The sequence below is a fragment of the Limanda limanda genome, chromosome 7, assembly GCF_963576545.1.
Source record: "Limanda limanda chromosome 7, fLimLim1.1, whole genome shotgun sequence".
NCBI classification, from domain to species: Eukaryota; Metazoa; Chordata; class Actinopteri; order Pleuronectiformes; family Pleuronectidae; genus Limanda; species Limanda limanda.
This window is the reverse complement of record NC_083642.1, coordinates 18,753,881-18,764,021: the sequence shown is the minus strand read 5'-3', so window position 1 is coordinate 18,764,021 and position 10,141 is coordinate 18,753,881.

Genomic DNA, 10,141 nt, shown 5'->3' with positions numbered 1-10,141 from the left:
AATTGTCTTCCAGCCTATATGTTGGTCATTTGTCCCTTTGAATACAACACAACAAATTCAAAAATCACTACTAACAATGATAATGGTAAGGTTAAGGCACAGACACAACCCGGTTAGAGTTGACATAAAACATTGAAATATATTGTGTGTTTAATGTTTATGTTTAAATTTAACTTTAATTAAATAACTCTCAAGTTATGTGATTCGTCACACTTACTTAACATGTTAGAAAACACTTGTGGTTGTGTGACCCTAAACATTAAACCTGTGTTGTAAATTTATATGGAAATAATATGTTAATTAAATAGTTAAAGTCAATGTTTCAGGCATAATCTTTTTTGAGTATAGTTCACTTCTGGCTGTATGTTTGGCAGGTCACGGTCAGGGTGAACGAGACTTGTATGTACATTTAGCTCCATGGACTTCATTTCGACTGTCAAGAGAAGAGAAGCCGATGTAGAATGAACATATGATCCTTGCTACATGACCCAGTCTTATGATGATCCGGCCCACCCAGCTGACCCTCCTCTAGCTGCCCACCTGTTGCCCCCACTTGTTGCCCCTACAGTCCCACGACCATCTGACCTGATGGACTCCTCTGGTACCGGCTTATGCCACCGTCTCTTCTCCGCATGCCTTTGCTTTGCCCTGGAATCAGACTTCCATCATCCCTTTACCGCTCTTCACACCCACAACATCCATTATTGGCGATTCCATAACCATAAAACATCCACTTCTGCAGTGCAATATCAGTTTCTCCCTGGAGCCACATTCCCTGACACCTTGGATCAACTTCTGGCCTCCACTCTGAAAGTAATAGGTAATGTGGAGACAAATGACTCTCACTGTACGGGAGTCTGAGTGCAACAAAAATAATTATAATTTCCTCTTAAACTTTTTAAACAACTGTGGACACTGAACAGACTGTGTCTATCTATCAGGCCCTATCCCCACCCTCGGTTACAGAGCTACATCGCTATACAGAGACACTGACAATATTTGTTTGGTTGTAGTTTCTCTTTTAACAATAAGCAGGTTAACCAAGTGATATAAGCTAACTTGCAGTCCCTCCCATTCAACACACACTCCCCGGACCCTCTCTCTCTCTCGCTCTCTCTCTCTTCATCCCAGCCTCATGTAACTGTTTCCCACGGGTGCTTCTCCCACAGTTCCCTCCTGTCTTCTCAATCCCTATCCAATCATACCTACTCGACAACAGGATTACATATCAGTCACTGATTGTGCATTTTTGTCCCCAGTGACCTCTTCATCTCCGGATTTGACACAGCTCCCCCTAGAGTTTAAATAATTCTCGACACAGAGAGACATATAAGCTGGTTAGGCCTGATCAGTCAACCTGGTCAGATTGGGTTTGCTAAATGTTAGGTGCCTCTCTAAATAAGACATTTCTCCTAAATTACTTCATTTAGTCCCAGAATATAGATTTCGTTTTCTTTACTGAAACCTGGCTAAAAGTCAAATTCCGTGCTCTCCTCTCAAAGCTAGAAAATGTACCAACTTTGAGTCTATCATGCTGCCTTCTTCTTGCATTTTGCATTGTCATTTAAGGTCCTCTTCTACTGAACACTACGTTTTTTTATTTGAGTCCTCTGAGTTTATTGCTGCTGCAGTCGTCAAGTGTGATGAAGTCATTATGGTTCATGATTTTAATCTTCATGCAGATGATGCAACAAAATACCTTGCAAGCGATTTTATTAGTGTAACTGAGTCTTTAAAAATGTTTACAACACGTCAAGTGTCTCAGCCACAACCGTGGCAACTCTCTTGACCGAGTATTCACCTTGGACACTCAACTCTATAAAACAGATTTCATCTCAGGTCAAAAATGTTTAACTCTTGATGCTGTTTTATATCCAAACCTTTAAAGTCAGAAGTGCATTGTCAGTCCATGCTATGTTTTCTGTGTTGAATCGAAATAGTTCATCATCGTCGCATATGAATGACATGGGTAACTGTTTAAATGATACATCTGAGTATGCCTTGGAAGTCGCTACTCCACTTAAGGCCCGAACCAGTTTTTAAATCCACGTCATCTCCCTGAATAAACCATGATTTGTATGTGAAGAGATAATGTAAACACGACAACAGTCAAATGAAAAACTTGATGGTTGTGCTGAATCAAAATCTGAGGATGCCTGAACTGTTGCAATGATGTTATCATCAACATCGACAAACACATTGGTTGCATCTTCATTTAACTGACTGTAAGTAAGTAATCCAGCCATGAGCATGTCCTTTTAAGTTGATAAAATCAACAAAATAAGAGCATCCATCGTGTCCCTCACCATCCCTATCCTCCCCATAAAGAGCGTGTATAACTGTGCTACTACATCTTCTCTCCCTTCTCCCTCATTGGTTTGATTGATACTGTATCCAACTCTCTCATATCTTCCATGTGTACCCTTGACACGGTACCTCTCAAATATTCCTACAGACCCGGGTTAGGGTATCTGCTTTGGCACTAAACTGGTTCTTTCTAGTGTAGTGCAGTGCCCGTTTTAACCATGTCTGTTTGGAATGGGCTGTTTGCTTGGCCTGTGGTAATCCTAGTTGCAGCTTGTTTTCTGAAACTGAAAAAGTGAACTGCTACACATTCTGCAGAGAACTGGTTTTCTGTTCATTCAGAGTTATTGGTATTGAACGTATCACGTGTGTCCATATTGCACCCAATTCGACACTGCGCTTCATTGAGCCCTTAAAAATACACATGTCAATTTGAGGGTGATAAGACAAACAGCTCTTCAGATATGGCCACCTCACATTTTGAAACAGAAGCAGTAGAAGAGGAAAAACTATCATCAATATAAATATATATATAAAGTATGTTTGTTGATGTATTTAATATATGTGTCCTTAGCCATTGCTCACAGATGTTTCTGTCTCGAAAAGGATATGATGAACCCAACTAGGGATGAAGCTACGTGCGACCCAACTCCTGTCGAAGGAAATTAATGAACTAAATGTGCACAGCTGGGACTGTTTACAAACAAACAGGATCTTCATCCATTAAAGACTCAGAAATTAATAGTATCTTGGTGCCATCTGTTGCAGCAGTTCTTCAAACTGTCCGACGAAGATCCTTAAAGCTTCCCTCAATTCTCTCAATTCCATCCTGATGCTTTATAGGTTGACAGTGAGGTAAATCGAAATTTTGATCCAAATGATTCCCTATTTCCTGCTGTCTCTTTGTGTCGCCGCGAAGTCATCAACAGAAGTTGTGGAAGCTGTAGGAAATGTTTGCATTTACTTTGAAGGCTTATTTTACTTAAATTGCTCCTGAAAAGCTTTAAATTAATCTGTTTCTTAATCCCTGAACAGGCCTGTTTTCTATAATCTTGAACAATTTTCTTTGGATTTTGTGGACCCAAGTAAAATAAACAAAAAAAACGTGTGTGGATTTCTGTTGAGGGGGCTTAAAGTATACTCTGTGTACTATGTGAAGCAATACCACTATTAGTGATGTTTACCAGATTGCATTTCACTGGATGATGTCTTAAATGAAATGGCATCATATGTTTTTACTGATATCGCAATAATAATAATAATAATAATAATAATAATAATAATAATAATAAAATTCAGTTCAATTGTATAGTACTTTTCAATACACTCAAAGACAATTCACATACAATTTTAAAGGAAGATACAATCCTTTTTACGAAAGATACTTAAAAACATTAACATTAACTTAAGAAATTAAATTAAGTGTATTTACATTCATAAATGGGTATTTTCGGTTGAGCTCAGTATAAAGGTGCTGCTTGCTGGGTAAATCAGACTTATCCTCTAGGCACCTATATTGTGCATTGTAAGTTTCAGCCATATTGAAGGTGAACAGCTGATTGTGCCTGTGAATATGAAGTGGGCTTGATGCATGTTTGCTGGTGTGTGGTCTCCGGGCCTCTCTGACGTGTTTGGATGAAAAGCAGACTCAACAGAGTCAAGTCAGGTGAAAGGCTTTTCCACTTGCAGGTCTTTCGTGTTTTTTTTTGTTTTTACTGGGGGAGTCAAGTCAGGCAGTAAGTCGGATATGACAAACGGGGAGAGCTCAAACGTTGCATCTGCTCCACAACACGGTCAGACGAGCGTTTTGCGGGATTCTGCTTTGTGGAGCTACTGAGGAGCGAATGAGCAAATGAGGAACAGCTGTGCAGGGAGATGGCTGACAGGCGCAGTCAGGTGAATCCGTAGTGGACAGGAGCCGAAACGCAAACATACAGAACAGGAAGAGACAGGAGACATGAGAGAGCGCGGGGAGAAGAAACAGCATCATGGAAAGTTGATCATACTGATATAAGGGTATTTTTGAGCCTTTGAGAGCTGCAAAATATCATCAGTTACTCAGAAAAATGTGTTGCAAAATAAGTCAGCAGTAATTGTGGCTACTTTGTTCATATGGGAGGAACTTAATCCGAAAAGAAAAGACAGACATTTGGCTCTGACCCCAGACTGGCCTCTCTGGGTTTTCGAAGAGTCCCATGGAGATGGAAGGTCCGATAACCAATAACTCAGTCAGAAAACACCAATCATAGAACGTAACTGAGTCCAAGCTATCTGTTTTATTCAAAGTATATCATTATTTAATGCATCACATGAACAAATCTCACCGAATTCAGCACTTCACTTCCTTGGGTCCTTAATAATACACACGGCAAGTGACAAAGGCAAGTTGATGACGTTCTCAAATTATACGAGACAGGTTTTTTTAATTTCAACTGCAAGCCACCCACATTGGGTACCTGAGGGGTCGACACTTGGACCCTTCCTAGTTCACACTTCACAATATTTAGCCAGATTTGATCATGTAGCTGCATCTATGGCAAGGATCTTTCTCTCTTTAATTCTCTCCCTTTCCTCGACCTTGTTATCTCTGACCACGACAGCCGTCCATTTTGCCAAGTGACATGTCTAAAAGGTTTTAGTAAGGAAGCAGGTAATTGCTATGTGAGGGCGTTGCGTGATTTTGAGAGCTTTTTCAAATAATTCCTTCTTGCTGTATTGTTACATTGTCAAGCTGACTGTTCATGGCTCAGGACAAAACAGCCCTCAGGCCACTGGGAAATTTCCTCGGGCTCCTGACGGTTTGTCCTCCACTGACCTGGGTAATATCGCAAGCCTGCGCCATAGAAATAAACTTCTTATGTGTTGGACAGGTTTTAAGAGACTAGTCAATAGCTCAGGTCACCAAGAAGGGAAATGTCCTCCCAGTCATCTGTCACTATGTCTAGACTTTCAGAAATTCTGCTCAAACGCGTCCCACAAGAGCCAGTAACAAGAACAATAAAAGATTAATCTGTGCCCATATTACTTCAATGTCAGCACTTGTTATATCTTTCTGTAGCATAACTGAAATGTGTTCCTGAATATAAAGTGGTACTCTACCATGGTATTTGTGCCTGTCTCTTCTCATACAACCTGCATCTTTTGACAGCTGACTGAGAATCCTCAGGTTTGGTGTCTAAAACATGAATATTGTTAAAGGAGAGAACAGATCCTTGGAATCCCTTTAACCATGCCTGAGGCTGCATTAAGTGAACTATAGTTCAGTGCCTGTTCGAAACCTCCCTGTTTGGAACGGGCTCTATGCCTATATGCTCCGGAGCTAAATCAGAATTATTCTTTGTCAGTAGTGAGTCCTCCTGAAACAGTTCACTTTTTATTGTTTGTGTGCTGGGCATTATGCTTGGAGCTTTTTAATAGCAGTTTATGGTGCAGAGTCAAGTTACAAAAATTGTGTTCATATTACCTGATTTATCTCAAATGAAGATTTTACATTTTTTAATAAAAATGAAGCTTAATTAGTTTTATTACTGTTCATGTGTGGTTTGTATATAAGTTGGAATCATTTACTGAACTGGTTATTTTTTCATACATTGCATGTTATTATCTAAGATGTCTTTTAAACAATCGACACAGTCCTCCAACTGAAGTTTATAACTTTTCTAAATAAAAGCTCTGTAATTTAGCTCAATTCAAAGTATTAAAGCAACAGAATGAACATTCTGCTTTTACTTTAAAGACAAATTGCAAAACAGGATGTGATTCTATGAATGTTATTTCCATGATTGAGATCAGCGTCTGTGCCGTGTGTCTGTCTCTCTGACTGTCTGGTTTGGTTAAATCAAATCATCAAATCATCAATTTATTAATATTACTGTACTTCCCTGTACTATGCCACTAGAAATACACATAATAAGTGAGAAGTTCCTGAGATGTGCCTTCCACATACAAACAGACTACATACATTTTTTGTGATTAGTAGGTATATATTGTAATACTTCTCCCTTCAGATAATAACAAAGATGTACTAGGTTTGTTATTTGGACAGATAAGCAAAAATCAAGAAAAAGACTCAACCAAAATTCTTTGATAAAAAAAATGAATGTTGAGGTGTTTAAAGCTGATGATTGAGTATGTGCACTCGTGGCAATGATGACCAATTCATCTTACCTCAGCGAGAGTTATATTGTTCCCAAGCAGCTCTCAGCTCAGCCAGCAGCAGCTCCTCCCTCCTCAGTTGCCTAGGTCCTGAGAAATCTTCATTTATATAGATTTGTGCCGTTTAATTTCTTGGCAGCTGAAAGGACACTCTGTCTGATTCTAAAGCAAAAACGTTTTACAACAACTTTCCTGTAAGCTTTCCCCTCCTCTTGCGACTGGCCAAGTCTCTGGACACACTCTGCATCCATATTTATGCTTCTGGTCCCAGGTTGCATGAGAGCTCTGATTCTCCCTCTCCTTTCTCATCTGCAATCCCATCCGTTAGACTATTTGTCCTGCTGCACTGGTTTTTAATGTAGTCCCGCTTGGTCAACAGTCCATCAATTTCCTGCCTGGACTTCATGATGTTGTTTTCAAATGACTTTATCTTTGTTTCAGACTCCTCGTTTCCCCTTCTTGTCTCTAAACCTATCTTGGATAGAATCCAAGTTGTTCTACAGCTCCTGTGCATCTCTAATAACAGCAGTCCGTCTTTTATTAGTCCTCTCCACCATCAGTTGAATAAAACATTCAAAGTTCTCCTGCTGCTGAATGATATGGCTTTGTCTCAATCCTACTCACAAGGGGTTTGTGTTCGCATGTTTGAGAGGCATGATCCATTCTACCAGGATGTGGAAGCAGTGAATAGATGGCGAAGACTTACAAAATGAACATGGTTGAATTAAAGGTTCCCAGGGAGTCTGAGTTGTAACTGTAGAATTACAGTTGTTGAACAGTTAAATGGCTCACTTAGAGCACTAATGAAGGTGTTCATCTTCTTACTAACACATAAATGCTGGTCATTAACATTTTATTTAAGAGCTCCTTCAAATAATCCAATATATTTAACCAAATTAAAACAAAATCCAGCTAATTATTGTGTGTATCATTCGTTCTACCACTTCAGGCTTCCACACATTTCAAACTTTTTGTCTATAGAACATGCTAAGGAGGGTCATTCTCTAGCTGACTTGACATGAATAAAAAATGTTTCACTAAGATATATTTTAAATGTTAACTATGGTTCCTCAAAGAGTTATATGTGTGTATCATATAATAACCACTGCAGCCACTATGCAGTCCACAGTCTGACTTCTAATGGGATTGCATGTAAATCCAGCACTAACAACTGAATGTCAGGATATCTGGGCATCTGATGCATTGAAATACCTTTATAGTAAAAGTCAGTTTATCTTTATTTTGCTCAATTATTACTTGCTATAGTAGCTCTTTAAAATAAAATAAAAACAACTACCTAAACTGTCCTTTACACACAAAATAAAGATAAACATGACTGGTTTTCTTATACGTTGTTATAACTTCAGACTAAATTTTAAAATAAACTCTTCTTCTTATTTGTCTCTTTAATCTTCTAGAATAAATAATGATAATAAACTGCATGCAGCACTTTTCAAAACAAACTTACAAAGTGATTTACATGAATAAATAAACATTTCAGGCAAAGGCTAAGGCTAAGGCAAATAAATCCAGGCACAAATAATACAGATAATAAGATAAATAAACCACCCAACAGTAAAAACAACAACAATGGATAAGAAACAAAGAGCAATAAAAGGAAGAAAACTGCCAACAATAAAATACAATAACTAATAGCCTAATAACACAGAATGGCACTCAGAAGAATGTCTACCTCTGCCAAAGCCCAACAGTCCCCTTAAAATCAACCAAGCTGCACCAAATATGCCCACACTGATTTAGAAATAACCTCTCTAAATACGAAATGACAATGACTAATACATTTGTGGAACCGCCCCTTTGTCCCAGTCTGCACCATTTGTCCCATCCTACCAACAAGTGTTGTGGAAAGCTGTTCTGTTTGTTTTTCCTTCTGCTGACAAGTAAACAAACAAACAGACACGAGTGAAGGCATCATCTCCTTGACTGAGGTAAAAGGTTTCCTTGATATTCTTTGCACAACATTATTTGCGTATCGTTTACAATGTCTGTGAGTGAAGAGATAATAGTATGAGCAAGTGGGAGCAGGGACACTGTAGAGTCTCTGGACGAGCCCCCTCTATTGATCTTCTGCCTTCCAGGGCCGTGATCCTCGACAGTCCCCAACAAGACTATGGAGTCAAGATGGACATCTACTGCTTGTAGGTATTCTATCTCTTAATAAATACAGGCCCACTCACTCACCCACTCACTCACTCACTCACTCACTCACTCACTCACTCACTCACTCACTCACTCACTCACTCACTCACACACAGACACACACACAGACACACACACACACACACACACACACACACACACACACACACACACATAAACAGACAAAGGAGCCCTGTCAGCACACTGGGCCGCTGGCCAGGGGCCACTCAACAATTTTCATGGAAATGTCATATCTCCTCTTCTCTTCTCTTTATTCTATTTGATCCTTTATGCTTCAACTCACATTCACCTTACTTTACATCTACTGTAGCCCTTTTCTTTTTGTGTGTTAAGAAAAACAGGGAAGCAAGATGTGAACATGTTGTGCTGAGTGCCAGAGGAGACGTCTGAAGGGGAAATGGCAGCTTGTGAGTTGACAGATAGCTTGAAGATGAATGTTGAAGGAAGAGAAAAATCGCTCAAATAGGTACAAAATGTACAAGTTCTCCTGCTTCGTCTGCCTGTTATAACCAACATCCAGTTGATGGACTACTTTCACACTGCTGTTGTGAAGTCACGCAAACAATCGTCAAAAACCAACTAACACCCTTGGGATTGCATGTTTGATGCTGCCAGCAAACCTCTTAGCAATGATGCTATACGATGGAGTTAAACAAGAAAAATCTGAGAATGTAATTACTGTATATGAGTACAAACTGATGTAGAAAAATTGTGGCCTTTAAACCAAACACTTCTGGGGTTTTACTATGGCCACAGATATATTCCTGGATAAAGTAGGAAAGCAAAGATATTTCACGTACTGTGCGGTGTTTGCCAGAAGTGGGAAAGATTGGCACGTGATAAATCACCACAGCACTCAAGTGTTTTACATGATTAGATGGTGGAGGGAACATTAAATCAAGCTCGATTTGCTAATTGACTCGCTGCAAGACCCTTATCTCTGTGCATTCTGGCTGCAAGTATTCTCCATGCACAAATGAAAATGACTGTCCCCTAAAAAAGAAATTACCCTTTATCATATAGAGCCCATTGTTTAATGCCCGGCTTTTTGTCTCTTCTCTCTCCGGCCTCTTATATTTGATCTTTTTTGTTGAATTATACAAAGGCAGACAGATAGATCAGTCAGAATTGAGCAACGTCAGTGGAGTCAGAGGAAAAGGGGGGGGGTTGCATGCGGTGATGTGAAATGTGGGGAGCTGACCTTGAAGAAATGTTCAATTTGTGTTAGCAGTGGGGGCTTAATTCTGGCTAAGCGGCGTATTCTCTAAGCTCGAAGGATGCAAAAATATCCAGTGGTTAGGCATGCTGATGAACAACATAAATTATAAGCAAAGTCAGGGCTAAATATAGAAATATAAGGCTGTGCTTGATTAGATCTTATTAATTTCCCCTTATAATATACTTTTAAAAAACGTCCAACTTGTTTTAACTCTACTTTTAACCTTTTGTTATTGTGCTAAACAAAGAGAGACAGACGTATGTAGCCTGGTTGGTATGTTAA